The sequence below is a fragment of the Mixophyes fleayi genome, chromosome 12, assembly GCF_038048845.1.
Source record: "Mixophyes fleayi isolate aMixFle1 chromosome 12, aMixFle1.hap1, whole genome shotgun sequence".
Classification (NCBI taxonomy): Eukaryota; Metazoa; Chordata; class Amphibia; order Anura; family Limnodynastidae; genus Mixophyes; species Mixophyes fleayi.
The window spans coordinates 80,105,371-80,121,688 of NC_134413.1; the positions used below are offsets into that span (position 1 = coordinate 80,105,371).

Below are 16,318 nucleotides of genomic sequence, written 5' to 3' on the forward strand. Positions count from 1 at the left end.
ATTCTGGATTGTTGTTAGGTGGGCTGGTATAGCGGGTACACGGGGACATTCATTTCCATGTTGTACCCCAGAATTGCACACTTTTATTTATTATGTATTTCCGCGTTGTCTGGTTCTGTGTGGAAATTCTGGTTCCAAACTGAGATTTTTTTTTTTTTTTTTTAATATAAAATCTTTATTTATTAATCTCCTTTGTATTTGCTGGCTGGCAGCACATGCTGAGGCTTGTAGTTCAATGACAGAAAATAGCTCGGAAGCTTTGAGTTGTTCAGAAAGCGAGGGAGAGGACACCGTGTTGCAGGAATAAGATGGATCTGTAGGGTGGTAGAGGGGAATCTTCAATGGAGGGAGGAGGGGGATCCCAGAGGAGGGGGCCTCCAGGAAGCCGGAGCTGATAAGACGGAGGGTGGGTATGTCAGTCACTGTGGCAACCAACACAAAGTGTACACAACAGTACACGGTGTGCAGACTGTATCCTGGTGCTGCAGATTATTACTGTCCTTTTTCTGTATAGTTGGAAGAGTGCACAGTACCACTTCTCTTGTTCTGTATGCCTGGTGAAATTCTTAGTATCTGTCCGTCTGTATGTTTAGAAGTGTGCACAGTGCCACGTGTTCTGTATGTTGGTTGTAATTTTCACTATTTGTTCGCCTGGTATATACAAACAACAGCACAGTACCACTTCTCTTTCCCTATTTACTATATGGACAATTGCACAGTATCACTTCTCTCAGACAGTCTATGTATAACAGTCCCACTGTGACTCTTATGATCTGGGACCACTACCTCAAGGTCTCGGGGTGACCGGGGAGATTTACACGGTGATCTAAGTGACCTCTGCTTTAAATATGCAGATGTATATGAAACAATATAGAGCAGATTCGTTATTTGGGGGTATAGGGGGCAAACTCATACCTCCCAAAATTTCAGTCCCCCGACAGCAGTACAGGGGGGCGTGGTAGGGGCGTGGTCGCGCTGAAATCTGGACAGTTGGGAGGTATGCTATATAGAGGTATATTTTGGTGGCATGTAAGCATATAATGAGGGGTAGTATGTTGGCATACTGGCTATATGGTGGGTGTATGCCCAAAATGTTCTGATAGGTTAACTGGCAAAATGGACCCTAGTATGTGTTTGATAAAGAACGATAGGGTGTATTTATGATCCAGCGGTGAAAACATATATTTCGCAGAACATCTTGTATTGTTGTTAAAAAATAAGATGTTTAAAAGTGGGGAAGTAAAAGTAATTGTTTAATTGATACTGTCCAGTATCACTTTTCTTAAGTATGCCGAATGTAATTCAAAGTTTATGTATGGACAGTTCCACTGTGCCACTTCTCTTGTTTTCCATGCTGGGTGTAACTCTCGGTATCTGTTTTGATTCTGTATATTGGAATAATTGCACACAGTACAACTTCTCTTGGTCTGTAGGCTAGATATCCTTTTCCTATTCTGTTTGTGGGGGCAAAATGCACAGTGCCACTTCTCCGTCTCCATATGCTGGATGCAGTTCTCGGTATCATAGTATTATGTACTGTACGTACACAGTACTGCTTCTCTTATTTGTTTTACGATGGATGTAAGCCTACGTACTGTGTGTGATATTGATCCGTATGTACGGACAGTTCTCTTGCCCTGTATTCTGGATATAATTTTCAGTGTCTATGTTGTATGTGTATGAATGTGCACAGTACAACTTCTCTTATCCTGCATGCTGTGTAAAGCTGGCTACACATTTATCATCATCATCATTTATTTATATAGCGCCAACATATTCCATAGCGCTTTACAATTGGGGACAAACACAGTAAACTAATAAATAAACTGGGTAAAACAGACAAAGAGGTGAGAAGGCCCTGCTCGCAAGCTTACAATCTATGGAACAATGGGAGTTGACACATGAGGTTAAGTCTACATTTTGCATTTTGGCCCAGCCAGACTGCAAAGGTAAAAGTGACTCATAAGCTAAATGATCCTGTCACACAGCGATGTTGGACGGGGGGTAGTTGTCTTGTGTGAAATTGTGTAACGGGTGGTAATAGGGTAATGTAGTGAGGATAAGAGGGTGGTTGAGGAATATTATAAGCTTGTCTGAAGAGGTAGGTTTTCAGAGAACGCTTGAAAGTTTGTAGACCAGAGGAGTCTTATTGTGCGAGGGAGAGAATTCCATAGAGTGGGTGCAGCCCGAAAAAAGTCCTGTAACCGGGAATGGGAGGATGTGATGAGGGTGGATGAGAGACGCAGATCTTGTGCAGAATGGAGTTGCCGAGTTGGGAGATATGTTGAGACAAGAGAGGAGATGTATGTTGGTGCAGCTTTGTTGATGGCCTTGTAGGTTAGTAAGAGTATTTTATATCGGATTCGTAGAAAACAGGTAACCAATGTAGAGACATACAGAGTTATTCATATCACATGATACACAACCGTTTGGTCAGATATTGCATTAGTGTGTACGCTCCCACGATCATGTTTTATCGTATCTGTTGATTTAGTTTTAGAAACTTCCTAAAAATCACCATCAACGATGGAATGATGTCAGGTAAATATGGCAGTGTGCACACACTCACCACCAGCAGCGTGGGCAGATATCTGTACAGTGTGCAGAGTCACCATCGTTTCAGCAGATAGTTATGACAGATGGAGATCACAGATCTGCAGGTAAGTAGTGTAGGTGTGTACACAGGAATCTGCGTGATCATCGGTCCTTTCAGTCATTGGTGAAATGTTACAGAGATCCCATCTGTACCCAGCTTTAGTTAATATTTGCTGATGTCTATCTCACGTTGGGGGTTATGGTGTCTCCTGTTTGTGACTTTCAGGCCACATTATGCTGCTTACAGGACACGGTCAGTGGATTTAATGAGTATTGGCCTCTCCTGCACAGACCACTGCACCTGGGCTGAATGGGCAGATAAGACGGGTCCAGCTGTCAGGGGGGAGAGGAGATATTGGATATTTCTCTCTGTGTTTGAAGCAGACAGGTGGACAATTTATGATCATGATGCTTCGTTTTATACCGGTGATTACAGATCAGCAGCCGCATTAATAAAACTCACTGAGACAATCTACGTACATGGGGATACACCAAGGTTACAGCATCAGCATTATCGGCCTGAGACCGGCCCCTCCGTCTCCAGTCAACGGTCCCTCCGTCCCCGGTCCCTCCGTCCCCGGTCCCTCCGTCCCCGGTCCCTCCGTCCCCAGTCCCTCCGTTCCCATCACCATTTATTTATATAGCGCCACTAATTCCGCAGCGCTGTACAGAGAACTCACTCACATCAGTCCCTGCCCCATTGGAGCTTACAGTCTAAATTCCCTACTATAGACACACACTCACACACAGACAGACACAGACTAGGGTCAATTTAGATAGCAGCCAATTAACCTACCAGTATGTTTTTGGAGTGTGGGAGGAAACCAGAGCACCCGGAGGAAACGCACGCAAACACAGGGAGAACATACAAACTCCACACAGATAAGGCCATGGTCGGGAATCAAACTCATGACCCCAGTGCTGTGAGCAGAAGTGCTAACCACTAGGCCACTGTGCTGCCCAGGTCCCTCCGTCCCCAGTCACCGGTCCCTCTGTGCCCAGACACCAGCAATTCTGGCCTCCAGACACCGCCCCCCTGTCACCGTCTCTCCATCCCGTGACACCATTTAGTACAGTTCCATGATTTCCTTTCTCTTCCAGAATCCCTTCATCTCCTCCCAGAGCCCTTCTGTCCGTCTAACTGAGGTTCGGTCATCCTCTCACAAACACAATAATTGGGAAGTGACCTAATAGCAAGGGTATGTGGCTTTACATTTTTAATTATTGCACTACAGGAATTGTCCGCTGATCATTTGCATTTATATTCCCGGGTGGCCATTAAGCTGATCTGCAGTGACGATAGGTAGACTAATTACACCAAAAATACTATTTATTAAACTAACAAACCCCCCCCCCGCCCCCCCCCCCCCCCCACACACACACTCCCCAACTAGCAGTATGTTCTTGATCCTATGTTAGGGACTATATTACTTCAGACCTGCGTTCTCCAGATATGTGACCAGTCTGTGGTAATTTGTTTATTAAGATACAATGGAATCTGAGACCCTCGGGCATGAAATTTCACACATTCTTAGCAGAATTTTGCTTCAATTGTTCCCCGGTTCTCCCCCCTCTGTTAAATATCACTTATCTTCAGCAATATAGCATTTCTGAACAGGGATATTATTACCATATCGGGAGATAGAGCATAGACAAACCGAGGTGGGGGGGTTTCCTAGTGCCTGGAAACCCCCCTCCAAAGCCTGGGGCACTGTATAATTGAGGTGGCTGGACACTGCTCCCGCTTCACACGGCTCTGCTGGAAAAGGGAGATCTGCACCTAACAGTAGTGCACGCAGCATTGTCCATGTATATTATGGGGATAGGGAGAGTTGGAGAGCAGCCAAGCACTGTCTAATATTATAGCCACGCCCCCATGCATGCTGGTCACGCCCACTGGCGGCGTGGTGTGGAAACCCCCCCCCCCCCCCCCCCCCCTCTACAAATCCTGCGTTTGCCCCAGATAGAGGGACCCTAGGGGTTGTGGGACCATCTGCAGGCCTAGGTAAATCTATACACGGATTCTCCAGCTATATAACATAACACAGACATGTTTTCCTCACTGACACACAGATAACGTGACAGGGCTTCCTGTGTGTAAGGTGAGATCCTTGCATGTATTTACGTGATCTACCATTAAAGTTTAATGAGCCAGCGCGTGCGTTGTGGTCTGAGGCTGTCGTGTTTCATAGCTGACGAGTCCCGTCACCTCCTCTCTGACTGAACACGAGTGTGATCTCCTGGGACGAGTGTTTGTCACACGCTCTGACGTGGTCTCGTTCTGATGTGGCCAAGGAATTACCAATCCAACTACACCCAAAATATTAGACAGGACTAATTATCTAGAATACCATACAGTCCTCACGGCCACCACAGCTTTTGAAGTTACAATCCTCAAATATTTGTAAAGAAAGTCACAACAGCCATTTTGTTGACTATAGGCCTGGGACATTTTGGGTGTGATGGAATTGCGTTCTCGCCGGTGGTGGGGCAACATTAAAACTAGACTGGGGGGGGGGGGGGGGGGGTCAATTTACTTAGCCATGAATGTTCACATCCAAAATTTAACAGAGGTCAGTAATGTAATAATCTGCAGAATATATCACTATATATCTGTCAGGGGGTGGATGGGACAGAGCAATGTTCTGCAGCTCTCTAGAGATGTCAGTAATGTAATAATCTGCAGAGTATATCACTATGTATCTGTCAGGGGGTATATGGGACAGAGCAATGTTCTGCAGATCTCTAGAGAGGTCAGTAATGTAATAATCTGCAGAATATATCACTATGTATCTGTCAGGAGGTAGATGGGACAGAGCAATGTTCTGCAGATCTCTAGAGAGGTCAGTAATGTAATAATCTGCAGAGTATATCACTATGTATCTGTCAGGGGGTAGATGGGACAGAGCAATGTTCTGCAGATCTTTAGAGAGGTCAGTAATGTAATAATCTGCAGAATATATCACTATGTATCTGTCAGGATGGTAGATGGAACAGAGCAATGTTCTGCAGATCTCTAGAGAGGTCAGTAATGTAATAATCTGCAGAATATATCACTATGTATCTGTCAGGAGGTAGATGGGACAGAGCAATGTTCTGCAGATCTCTAGAGAGGTCAGTAATGTAATAATCTGCAGAATATATCACTATGTATCTGTCAGGAGGTAGATGGGACAGAGCAATGTTCTGCAGATCTCTAGAGAGGTCAGTAATGTAATAATCTGCAGAATATATCACTGTGTATCTGTCAGGGGGTAGATGGGACAGAGCAATGTTCTGCAGGTCTATCAGTGAACAATCTGTAAATGATTAGTATAGAAGCACAGGAGACGCCCTGCAGAAGACGAGCTGTGAGTTATTGCTATATGGGGGGAGTATGATGGCATGAGATGAGAGGTACCAGCCCTGAGATCTGAGGACATACATGTGGAGGTATCTCTGGAAACGAGATGGGGGAGATTAGGAGATATCTTGCAGATAACTCGCCCCGGGGACTTTATGGGGTTAACTGAGCAGCCTGCACTAATTGTATTTCTGAATGACTGGTGCTTGGCTCTTTCCAGTCCTCAGTGGCCAGAAATCCTGTGTTTACATTACATTTGACCAAGTGGATGACGTCTGTCTCCTGCCCCACCCGAGGCTGATGTTAGCTCAGTTACAGTCACTGGGTCCTAAGCAAGTTGTATGAGATGCTATAGTCACTGCTCTCGAATTGCCCAAACTGCATCAGGAACGCCAACTCCGCAGTATAGCTACCAACATGTCAGTATTGTTCTCTGTGTGTGGTGCGTGTGGCCTGACCATGGGACATGATTGTAATCCACAGAAGAGATACTAATACTGGCCCCGTAATTTAATTTATGATGGCAAGACAATTTCTGCTTGCAGTACCTCTCATGGCCTGTATCTGTGGGGGCGCTGTAGCACCATAACTGTCAAAGAGAAGTCAACTCGATCCAGTAGTCAGCGACTTTCCTTCGCTGACCTAGTAAAAGACACAGGATGTTTTATAGGCAGAGCGGATCATCCATTGGGCAATCAAGGCTTCTCTCTAGAATCCAGTAGGTCCTGAAGGGCCCCGGATCACTTTAATCCGTTATTATTTGTTTTGTTTTTTTATAAACCGATGGAAGGAAGGGGGCCCAAGCGGGATCTTGCCTAGGGCCCCATGGGGTTTTAATCAGGCCTGGATTCAGTGATGTCACACAAGCGGAGCCTGGTGATCGAGTACATACAGCGAACCAGCTCCCTGTAGCCGCAGGTAGTATCTGTGCTGGGTTAGCATGAACCTATTTTCAGATTAAAATATAAAAGCACTGAGCAGATCCTCCCCTGTGTGTTTTATGATGCAGAGCGGGCACCGGTCTCTCTGCCAGCTGGCGCCCGCTCAGTGTTTCTCCAGCTGGCACTAATAGTCCGTTTTACACAGATCTCCTGGCCCGCGGTAGATTTCCTACAGGCTGGATGACGTTTAAATCCAATTTGTGGGTAACGTACAAAACGTGGGAGCTTTAAATTTTTAGACCTTAACTTGAGGTGCGGTAGGGTGATTTTGAAAATAGAGAATAAAAAATACCGCACTATTAATGTATACTGTACATACGCAGAAGACAAGCTGTATAGAATGGAGAACCCCTTGATGCTCATAGAGTTCTACCCCGGAGGGCTTAACTGGGGAACTGCATCATGATTTTTGGTGTATGGTATGACAGGAGGTACTGAAACCAACTATCCAGCACATACATTATATTCAAACCGAGGGGTGGGGGGGGGGGGGTTCCTAGTGCCTGGAAACCCTCTCCAAGCCTGGGGCACTGTATAATTGAGGTGGCTGGACACTGCTCCCGCTTCACACGGCTCTGCTTGAAAAGTGAGAGTTGCACCTAACAGTAGTGCACGCAGCATTGCCCATGTATATTATGGGGATAGGAAGAGTTGGAGAGCAGCCAAGCACTGTCTAAAATTATAGCCACGCCCTCATGCATGCTGGTCACGCCCACTGGCGGAGTGGTGTGGAAACCCCCCTCTACAAATCCTGCGTTTGCCCCTGGGGCAGTCCAACCTTCACCAAAATATTTATTTTCTTTGTGTAACGATCTGTTTGCCTATTGGGTGATGGTGGTGTATGTCTGCAGCACACTTCATTACCCGGGCAGTATATCCACTTGGCAGCAGAGCTGACACTCTTGAGTCGTTGGGAGCGTCGATCCCCCTTCTCACTTATTTCAACCTACCGGTTGCATCAGTGTATTCACACGCAGGTCAGGTTAATATTGTTAGCAGTATTAAATTATGAAAAATAACCCAGTACTGTTGCAGAACCAGCGGTGAACAAGTGGTGGCGCTGTAGAGCTTGTGGTAGTAATTATTTCAAGAAGCGGAGAATACACATTTACAGGATAAATCAGTGTAAGCCCCTATAATAAAGAGACCACTCACTACAGACATTTAAGTAGCTTAATGTCAGTACTGAGCAGCCTTATGCGTTCCAAACAATCGTAGAACTACAAGTCCCAGCATGCACTGCCAGACACAATTTTTCTAAGCCTTATCTTGGCAATAGCGACCTTTCATCTTTGTACCTCGTTAATCTGTATATTGAATATAGAACAGTAGATATGGTGAACTGCGTTAGTAACGTCAGATCTGAAAAGAACTGAAATTATGTTTATCCTACAGCTTCGGGGTAACTCTTGTCCTTAATTTGGCAGAGGGGGGCGCTGCACGCCAGGATAATTATAATTATAATTATGTCACTTGTTTTCTATTGGAACTACCTCAGATCCACAAATAATTTTTAAGAGCGTAGTTATAAAATTAGTTTTTTTTTAAGTCTTTTATTCAGTTTAAGTTTATTTGGAATTGGTCTTTTTTTTATCTTTTTTTGAGCGCCTCAAAAATTTTATTTGTGTTTTTTTTATTTTTGTTTTATGCTTTTGGTATAACGGACAGGGGTCTTTGTTTTTTTTACCTTGCATAGGCCGCTACGGAGCACGCGGAGCAGGTGACAAGGTGCCCTGGGTGGACTATCGAGGCGCCCCAATATAAATCCAAGATTTCTTGTCGGACACCACCGACGCGTTTCGCAAATCAACTACTACACATCTTTTTTTTTGCAATCTACCTGCTATTTTTATCCGTCGCTGCCGCTGTGTGAACGTATAACCGTTCATCCTGTTATCATAAATCAACAGCAGGGCGGGTAACATGGGCGACGTTAGTTACTATTGTATATTCTTGCAATAACAACAAAAGCCAACGTTGTATACCTCTAATTTCACCCATCGGGCACTGGGGGGGGGGGGGGGTCATATATATGAACAGAAAGACACCCCCATCCGTCGGAGTACTTCCTCTTTCTCATTTGTCATTAAAGACTTTTTGGTGCAACATTTTGCAGATATTTCGGTCTTAAAAAAAACTTGCAAAAAATGATCTTCGCCGTAGTATTGTCAATGCAACAATGGAAGTGATCGGCAATTGTTACAGCTGCTTGGTCTTTGCATTGTAGTTTTAGAGGTATAAAAGAGACAGGAGGGCAGCACAATGCACCCGGCATGTAAATGACATTATGAAGCTGTGAGTCACTGTACAGGATTGGGACAGTCACCCTTCATGGCTCTCTGATAATGATCACAGCCTATGTACACAGGGGTTGGGTCATGCTCAGTGTCCATAGCTGCTAGGCAGGGCTTACCTGTAACAAGCAGCCAATCAGAGAGCGCCTTGGGGGAGGGGCCATCAGGTAAGGTGTTCCAGGTGTACAGTGTAAGCTTGAGCAGGAACTGAGCGGACGCTATGGGAAGACAGCTGAAGGGATCTGCATGAGAGGCCTGGGGGGATGGAGAATGCCATTGGTAAGCACACAGCATACACTTCGTCAACTTTGATATACATATATTAAACTGATTATTTTAAATTCAATTTCTAAAGGAGGAGGTTCTGCATGGGTTGTGGAACTACATCTACCAGCATGCCGTGCCAGCATGCTGCTGAAACCTCTGTATGCATGTAGTTGTTTAGTTCGTAGAATAATAAACTATTTAAATTAACTTCTAGGTCATATTAATATAGTTGAATGCTGAAGTGCTGGTATTTATAACACAGCGGGGAGAGATCACTTTACCAAAGAGCTTGCAATCTGTTTGGGGAGAGGAGATGCACAGAAGCAGTTGGCATGATATAAAAGGAGGGATATTTTAGGAGTGAGACTTTAGTTTGGTGTTATTGTGTCTGGTGCAGATGTTGCTTTTTTGTTTATATGTTCGTTACGCTGTATTTTCTGGCTAACTGGATGAAACACTCAGGCAGCAAATATGTCATGTTGTCCTATAGGGACTAAACTAGTTACTTTATTTATTTGTATCACCCAAAGTTCCTCTTCTCCCAAGCCCTACCCCCTGACAGATACATAGTGATATATTCTGCAGATTATTACATTACTGACCTCTCTAGAGATCTGCAGAACATTGCTCTGTTCCATCTACCCCCTGACAGATACATAGTGATATATTCTGCAGATTATTACATTACTGACCTCTCTAGAGATCTGCAGAACATTGCTCTGTTCCATCTACCCCCTGACAGATACATAGTGATATATTCTGCAGATTATTACATTACTGACCTCTCTAGAGATCTGCAGAACATCGCTCTGTCCTATCTACTCCCTGACAGATACATAGTGATATATTCTGCAGATTATTACATTACTGACCTCTCTAGAGATCTGCAGAGCATCGCTCTGTCCCATCTACCCCCTGACAGATACATAGTGATATATTCTGCAGATTATTACATTACTGACCTCTCTAGAGAGCTGCAGAACATTACTCTGTCCCATCTACCCCCAGACAGATACATAGTGATATATTCTGTAGATTATTACATTACTGACCTCTCTAGAGAGCTGCAGAACATTGCTCTGTCCCATCTACCCCCTGACAGAGACATAGTGATATATTCTGCAGATTATTACATTACTGACCTCTCTACAGATCTGCAGAACATTGCTCTGTCCCATCTACCCCCTGACAGTTACATAGTGATATATTCTGCAGATTATTACATTACTGACCTCTCTAAAGATCTGCAGAGCATCGCTCTGTCCCATCTACCCCCTGACAGATACATAGTGATATATTCTGCAGATTATTATATTACTGACCTCTCTAGAGATCTGCAGAACATTGCTCTGTCCCATCTACCTCCTGACAGATACATAGTGATATATTCTGCAGATTATTACATTACTGACCTCTCTAGAGATCTGCAGAGCATCGCTCTGTCCCATCTACCCCCTGACAGATACATAGTGATATATTCTGCAGATTATTACATTACTGACCTCTCTAGAGAGCTGCAGAACATTACTCTGTCCCATCTACCCCCAGACAGATACAGTGATATATTCTGCAGATTATTACATTACTGACCTCTCTAGAGATCTGCAGAACATTGCTCTGTCCCATCTACCCCCTGACAGATACATAGTGATATATTCTGCAGATTATTACATTACTGACCTCTCTAGAGATCTGCAGAACATTGCTCTGTCCCATCTACCCCCTGACAGATACATAGTGATATATTCTGCAGATTATTACATTACTGACCTCTCTAGAGATCTGCAGAACATTGCTCTGTCCCATCTACCCCCCTGACAGATACATAGTGATATATTCTGCAGATTATTACATTACTGACCTCTCTAGAGATCTGCAGAACATTGCTCTGTCCCATCTACCCCCTGACAGATACATCGTGATATATTCTGCAGATTATTACATTACTGACCTCTCTAGAGATCTGCAGAACATTGCTCTCCTCAGCCCTCTTGACGGATAAACATTCATATATTCTGCAGAGCATTTCATACTAAGAAACCACGTTAGCCCCCAAACTGGATATATTTGAACCTCTTACTTCCTGAACATCTGTCATTTTTAACAAAATTCAGTTTTATGCTTTTCTGTATTCAGTGTATTTCACTTTTTTTTTTTTTTACTAGGGGTGAAACTATACAGCTCCCCTACAGCGGGGGGTGAGTTAGTCAGTACAGGACAAGGCAGTGGGGTACCTCCCTCTGGCTACTGTCAGTGACATATCTGCACGCTCGCTCTCAGCGAGGAGACGTGGGAGGGACAGACAGAGATTAGTCTGTTTTGTTCTCACGTTCAGACATTTCTTGTTGTGAGGACAGGCAGGTCACACGAGTTAGCTGACAATAGCGGCCTCGCTAGCAAAGGAGCATTTTTTCGCAGGGAGAAGAATGGGCGTTGTGGGAAGCTATAAAGTCAGCTCTAACGCTGCACAATGAGGGTTGTCCAATTGGCGGCACAGGGGCCAGACAAACCCTACATGACCAGATTAATATGGGATGGGTCAGGGACTGAGCTAAATGACTACATATCCTCTATACAGCGCTGCATCATGTGATTGCCACTATATAAAACAATAATAACACCTCTAATAATAATATATGCGGTCCTCCAAAAATCGCGTCATAATTACACAAACGCATCATTTTACAGCGGTGGGGCGGGGACAAATGCCAGGATTCCCGAAGAATCGCGGCATTTTGGGCCTAATTCTGTCCACTTCACTAGGAAGTGGGCTGATGCGGGAGACTGCCATACACTCCCGGGAGTCTGGGAGACCTATCCGGAATCCAGGAGTCTCCCGGACATTCCGGGAGAGTATGTACAAGGTATGACATTACGGTACAATAAACGAGCAGCCCAGTAACTCAGGAGTAAAAAGTGGTGGATACAGGAGGAGAGAAGACCTTGCTCAGAGGAGCTTACAATCTAAGGGAAAGGGCCGGACAAACCGAAGACATAGGGAAAGTTAAATGAGGACAGGGGCGACCAGAGCAGAAAGAGGGGAGAGGAGGCCGACAGGTGGGTAGTTAGAGAGACGACTCAAACTGAGGAGGTAATCAGAGGGGAGGAGAGGCAACGATCGTTGGCTGATCGCAGTGGGCAGGAAGGATAGTGAATAGAAGTAGGTTGGAGATGTAGGGGGCAGTGGAGATGACGAGGGCCTTGTAAGTGAGCGTGAGGAGCTTGAAGAGGATTCTGTAGGGGAAGAGGAGCCAGTGGAGGGCTTGGTAGAGATGTAGAGCAGAACGAGGACAGTGGTAAGGCTTGAGATAGGCACATATATAGCCGAGATGTGAGCTTTCAGCTCCACTAATGTGAAAATAAAATCAATTAAAAATAATTATATTTATTGCAAAAAAGAAAAAAATTTTTTTTAAAAAAGCTCTTTTTTTTATCACTCATTTTGGATTTCATAACAACTGTTTAACACCCACTGTGCACTGATTTGACTGGAATTTTGGGGCATTTTGTCAAGGGGTGATTTTTGGTGGATAATGGATGGGTACCACACCTCCAAACATTTCACACAGCCACAGAGGAACATTACAGTGTCTTTATTCCAAAAATTGTTTGATCAACCCTTCTAAAATGGAAAAATGGAGATGTTGCCCATAGCAACCAATCAGATTCTAGCTATCATTTATCTAGTACATTGTAGGAAATGACAGCTAGCATCTGATTGGTTGCCATGGGCAACACCTCCACTTTTCCGTTTTAGAAGGTTTGCTGAATCTACCTTTTTGTCTCTCAGATGAGAGCATAAAAATAATCTTAATTCTTACTATACTTATAACTACAGACCTCGCAAAGCCCTAAAACGCAATAATAACAAACATGGAGGAGGGTGTTCTACACCGTGAAATCAAACATACACAGTTTGGGGTCCGTGCGGGAGATATTATCCATTCAGATCTATACATCTCACCCAGAAGAGGGTGGAAAGTAAAGGTCCCTGAGTTTGTGGGTGTCTAGGGTCATTTTCAAATCAGTTCTGGTTGGTCAACCCAAGTTCCGCACTAGTCCGTAGCCCGCGATAAGGCGGTAATATCGGAATAAAATTGACGTTCGAAACTCAGCAATGATGATTTTCCCATTATTTAAGGCTTCAGGGAAACTCAAACAGTAGTTGATAAAAATCAAGAGACGTAAAATTTAATAGGGAAGGGTGCAAAAGTGCAATTGGCCGTAATTCCACCTGACATTTCCACCTGTGCAATTTTCCATAGACGACTCCCGTATAGGAGCGTATATCTATACCTCGCTGAGGCGTGACTCAGGGGCAGTAAATGTATATATTCCAGGACAACAGTTGCTAAATGAGTCACGGTAATTAGAGCTGGTTGTTAATGGTCCCCCATAAACTGGGGTGCTGAGATCACCCTGACCGAGTTACTCGGATTTGCAGAAAACTGTCTTCCTACATAAGTTTTGCTCCATTTCTCATTGCGTCTAAACAAATAGACAACATCATTAACTCAAAAGTAGTAGTTGTCTGGGAGAGACTTACAGCAGCTGACCCATCAATTAAAGCGATTTAAAAAGCATGGGATAATTACATGCCACCCATAAGGGAACTCTGCCGAAAAAGTTTAAACTACTTTGTCACTTCAGTAAAAGTTTTTTTACTGACAGCTAACATTTTTACTGACACGGTGTCATGCTATATCAAAATCTTTCTAGAATTCCAAATGGAAGCAGTATCTAAAAAACAAACGGAGGGGGGGGGTCAGGGATTGTGAGTAAGGGGTAGACAACGTCTATGTTAGGGACTTTAGACTGTAAGCTCCAATGGGGCAGGGACTGATGTGAGTGAGTTCTCTGTACAGCGCTGCGGAATCGGTGGCGCTATATAAATAACTGATGATGATATTGTGTGGTTTGTCAGTCAGTCATTACGTCACGTTGTTGTCTTAAAAAATACATCTCTTTCTGTTACAAAATTAATTCTGCGACACAAAAAAAAACGACTCTATCCTGATCTGGCTTTTATGAAATAGATTTTGTGCAACAAAATAAATTTGGGTGCAGCGAATGCTATTTTGTGGCAAAAAACCCATTTTGTGTACCACAAAAAAAACAAAAACTATTTTGATTGATACAAAATTAATTTTGTTGCACAAATCATTTGGGATATTTGGGCCAAAAGGTATAAGAATGTTACCAAGTGGATTTTGAGCCACAGCATTAATTCTGTGCTACAAAAATGTGTTGGGTTTTTTTTGTACCAGAAAACCAATGTTTGTGGTGAAGGGGTTATGCCGATCTGAGTGTTCTACCAAGTACAGTCCACTGAGAGTCCCTATAGCTCCCATTGTCTCAGATACCGTCTCCCACTAGAGTGTAAGCTCCCGTGTCTACAGCTTCTCTGCCAGTCACCTTCTGTTTCCATGTGAGTAATGACACTACTTAATACTTTTACTATCATTAAACAACACTAGTGAAAGCACGCTATTTTATGCCAGTGGGTAAGGAGCGTTATATGGATGAAACGCGTCGGGTTGGGACTTCTGACCCTCAGATTTCGGCAAGTGTAGTCAATTACTCAAACGCGAGGAAGTTAGGGGGCCAAGGATTACCGCGACAGATAAAGAATTATTCAGTACCTGTCAGGACAATCCTTGCCCCCCCCACTCAGGGTGGTGGTCATTACATTGACGTTAGTCTCTACCTCCATTCGGCAAGTGTTAATCACTGCATAAATCTCTAGGTCAGAAATTCCCACGCTCTAGTAAAACGCTGGGGAGGGTTTTTTTTGTATAATCTGCCTCACAGGGGCAAAAACGCAGTTTTGCAAAAGTTGGGGGGAGGCCCAAACTGGATTCTGATAGGAGGATATTCCACCAACCAGTTCCCTTCATATTGTCATCAGTAAAGGGTTGATATATCAAACCATTCTAAAATAGAACAGTGGAGATGTTTCCTATAGCGACCAATCAGATGCTAGCTCTCATTGATGTAGAACATCCCTGGAAATGATAGCTAGAATCTGATTGGTTGCTACAGGCAACACCTCCACTTTTCAAAGTTCGCTAAATCTACCCCTAAGTGTGGTCTTAAATGGTGGTGGGGGGTTCTACACAGCAATCACCGTATACAGAGATCATACTATCTTTCCCAGCAACGCACCGTACACGGTCAGCGTAAAACATAATTCTTTTTATACAGATAAAATCTCAGGTCAAGCATTCATTTATAATTACTAGCCCGCATGCTTCAATCAGCAGGTTTTTATAAAGGGCATGATGTAGCGAGACAAGAATTTATTGCTCCCCCCCCCCCTTCTTTTCAATCCAGAAGTTATAAAAACTAATTTTACTGTCCCTGGCTGTAAAACGCTGGGTTATATAGTCCTATGTAAGAGTTGTGTGGGGGGCTCCAGCACTGTCTGTACTACAATGGGGGTGTATATAGCTCCTATACTTACTGGGAGCACAATGACAATTTTACAGATGAACGCTCCCCCGGCCATGCAGACCGCTGGAGAGAGAGGTCTGTCCAGGCAGATTGGTTAATTCTCCATGCTCTTTTATAGAACAACAGATCTGCTGTGTGGATACCATTGTATCCACTGCACAGATCTTATCTGTTCTTATAATCCAGGGCAATAAGAATAAACAGATCTCACGGGACAATACAATGTGGATACCTCCTGGGGAAGGAGTGCAGCCATTCAAACAAGTCAATAGTGAAAATGTTCGGCCTTTAATCGGACTGTAAAGCACAGGATTCGGAGTAAGTCCAAATTGGTATAAGAACACGATCATTTATAAACTGATTTCCATTTATTCTGACATCATCTGGCAATTGTTCAGTTTTCCAAACATTCCGAATAGCGAGGA

The 16,318-nt window shown here is 43.9% G+C and overlaps 1 protein-coding gene across 4 annotated transcripts in view; it reads left to right on the forward strand.

Moving 5' to 3' along the window:
* The window catches only part of ARHGEF2 (Rho/Rac guanine nucleotide exchange factor 2), a 111,114-nt gene that overhangs the window by 10,919 nt on the left and 83,877 nt on the right, over positions 1–16,318 (forward strand). Inside the window, exon 1 of one of the 4 annotated variants that reach the window (XM_075193571.1) lies at positions 9,373–9,452. The exons of the other annotated variants lie outside the window; for them this stretch is intronic. The gene's annotated coding sequence lies outside the window, so the exon portion shown is untranslated. Of the gene's footprint in view, positions 1–9,372; positions 9,453–16,318 lie in introns of those variants that run through there. 4 annotated transcript variants of the gene reach the window in all.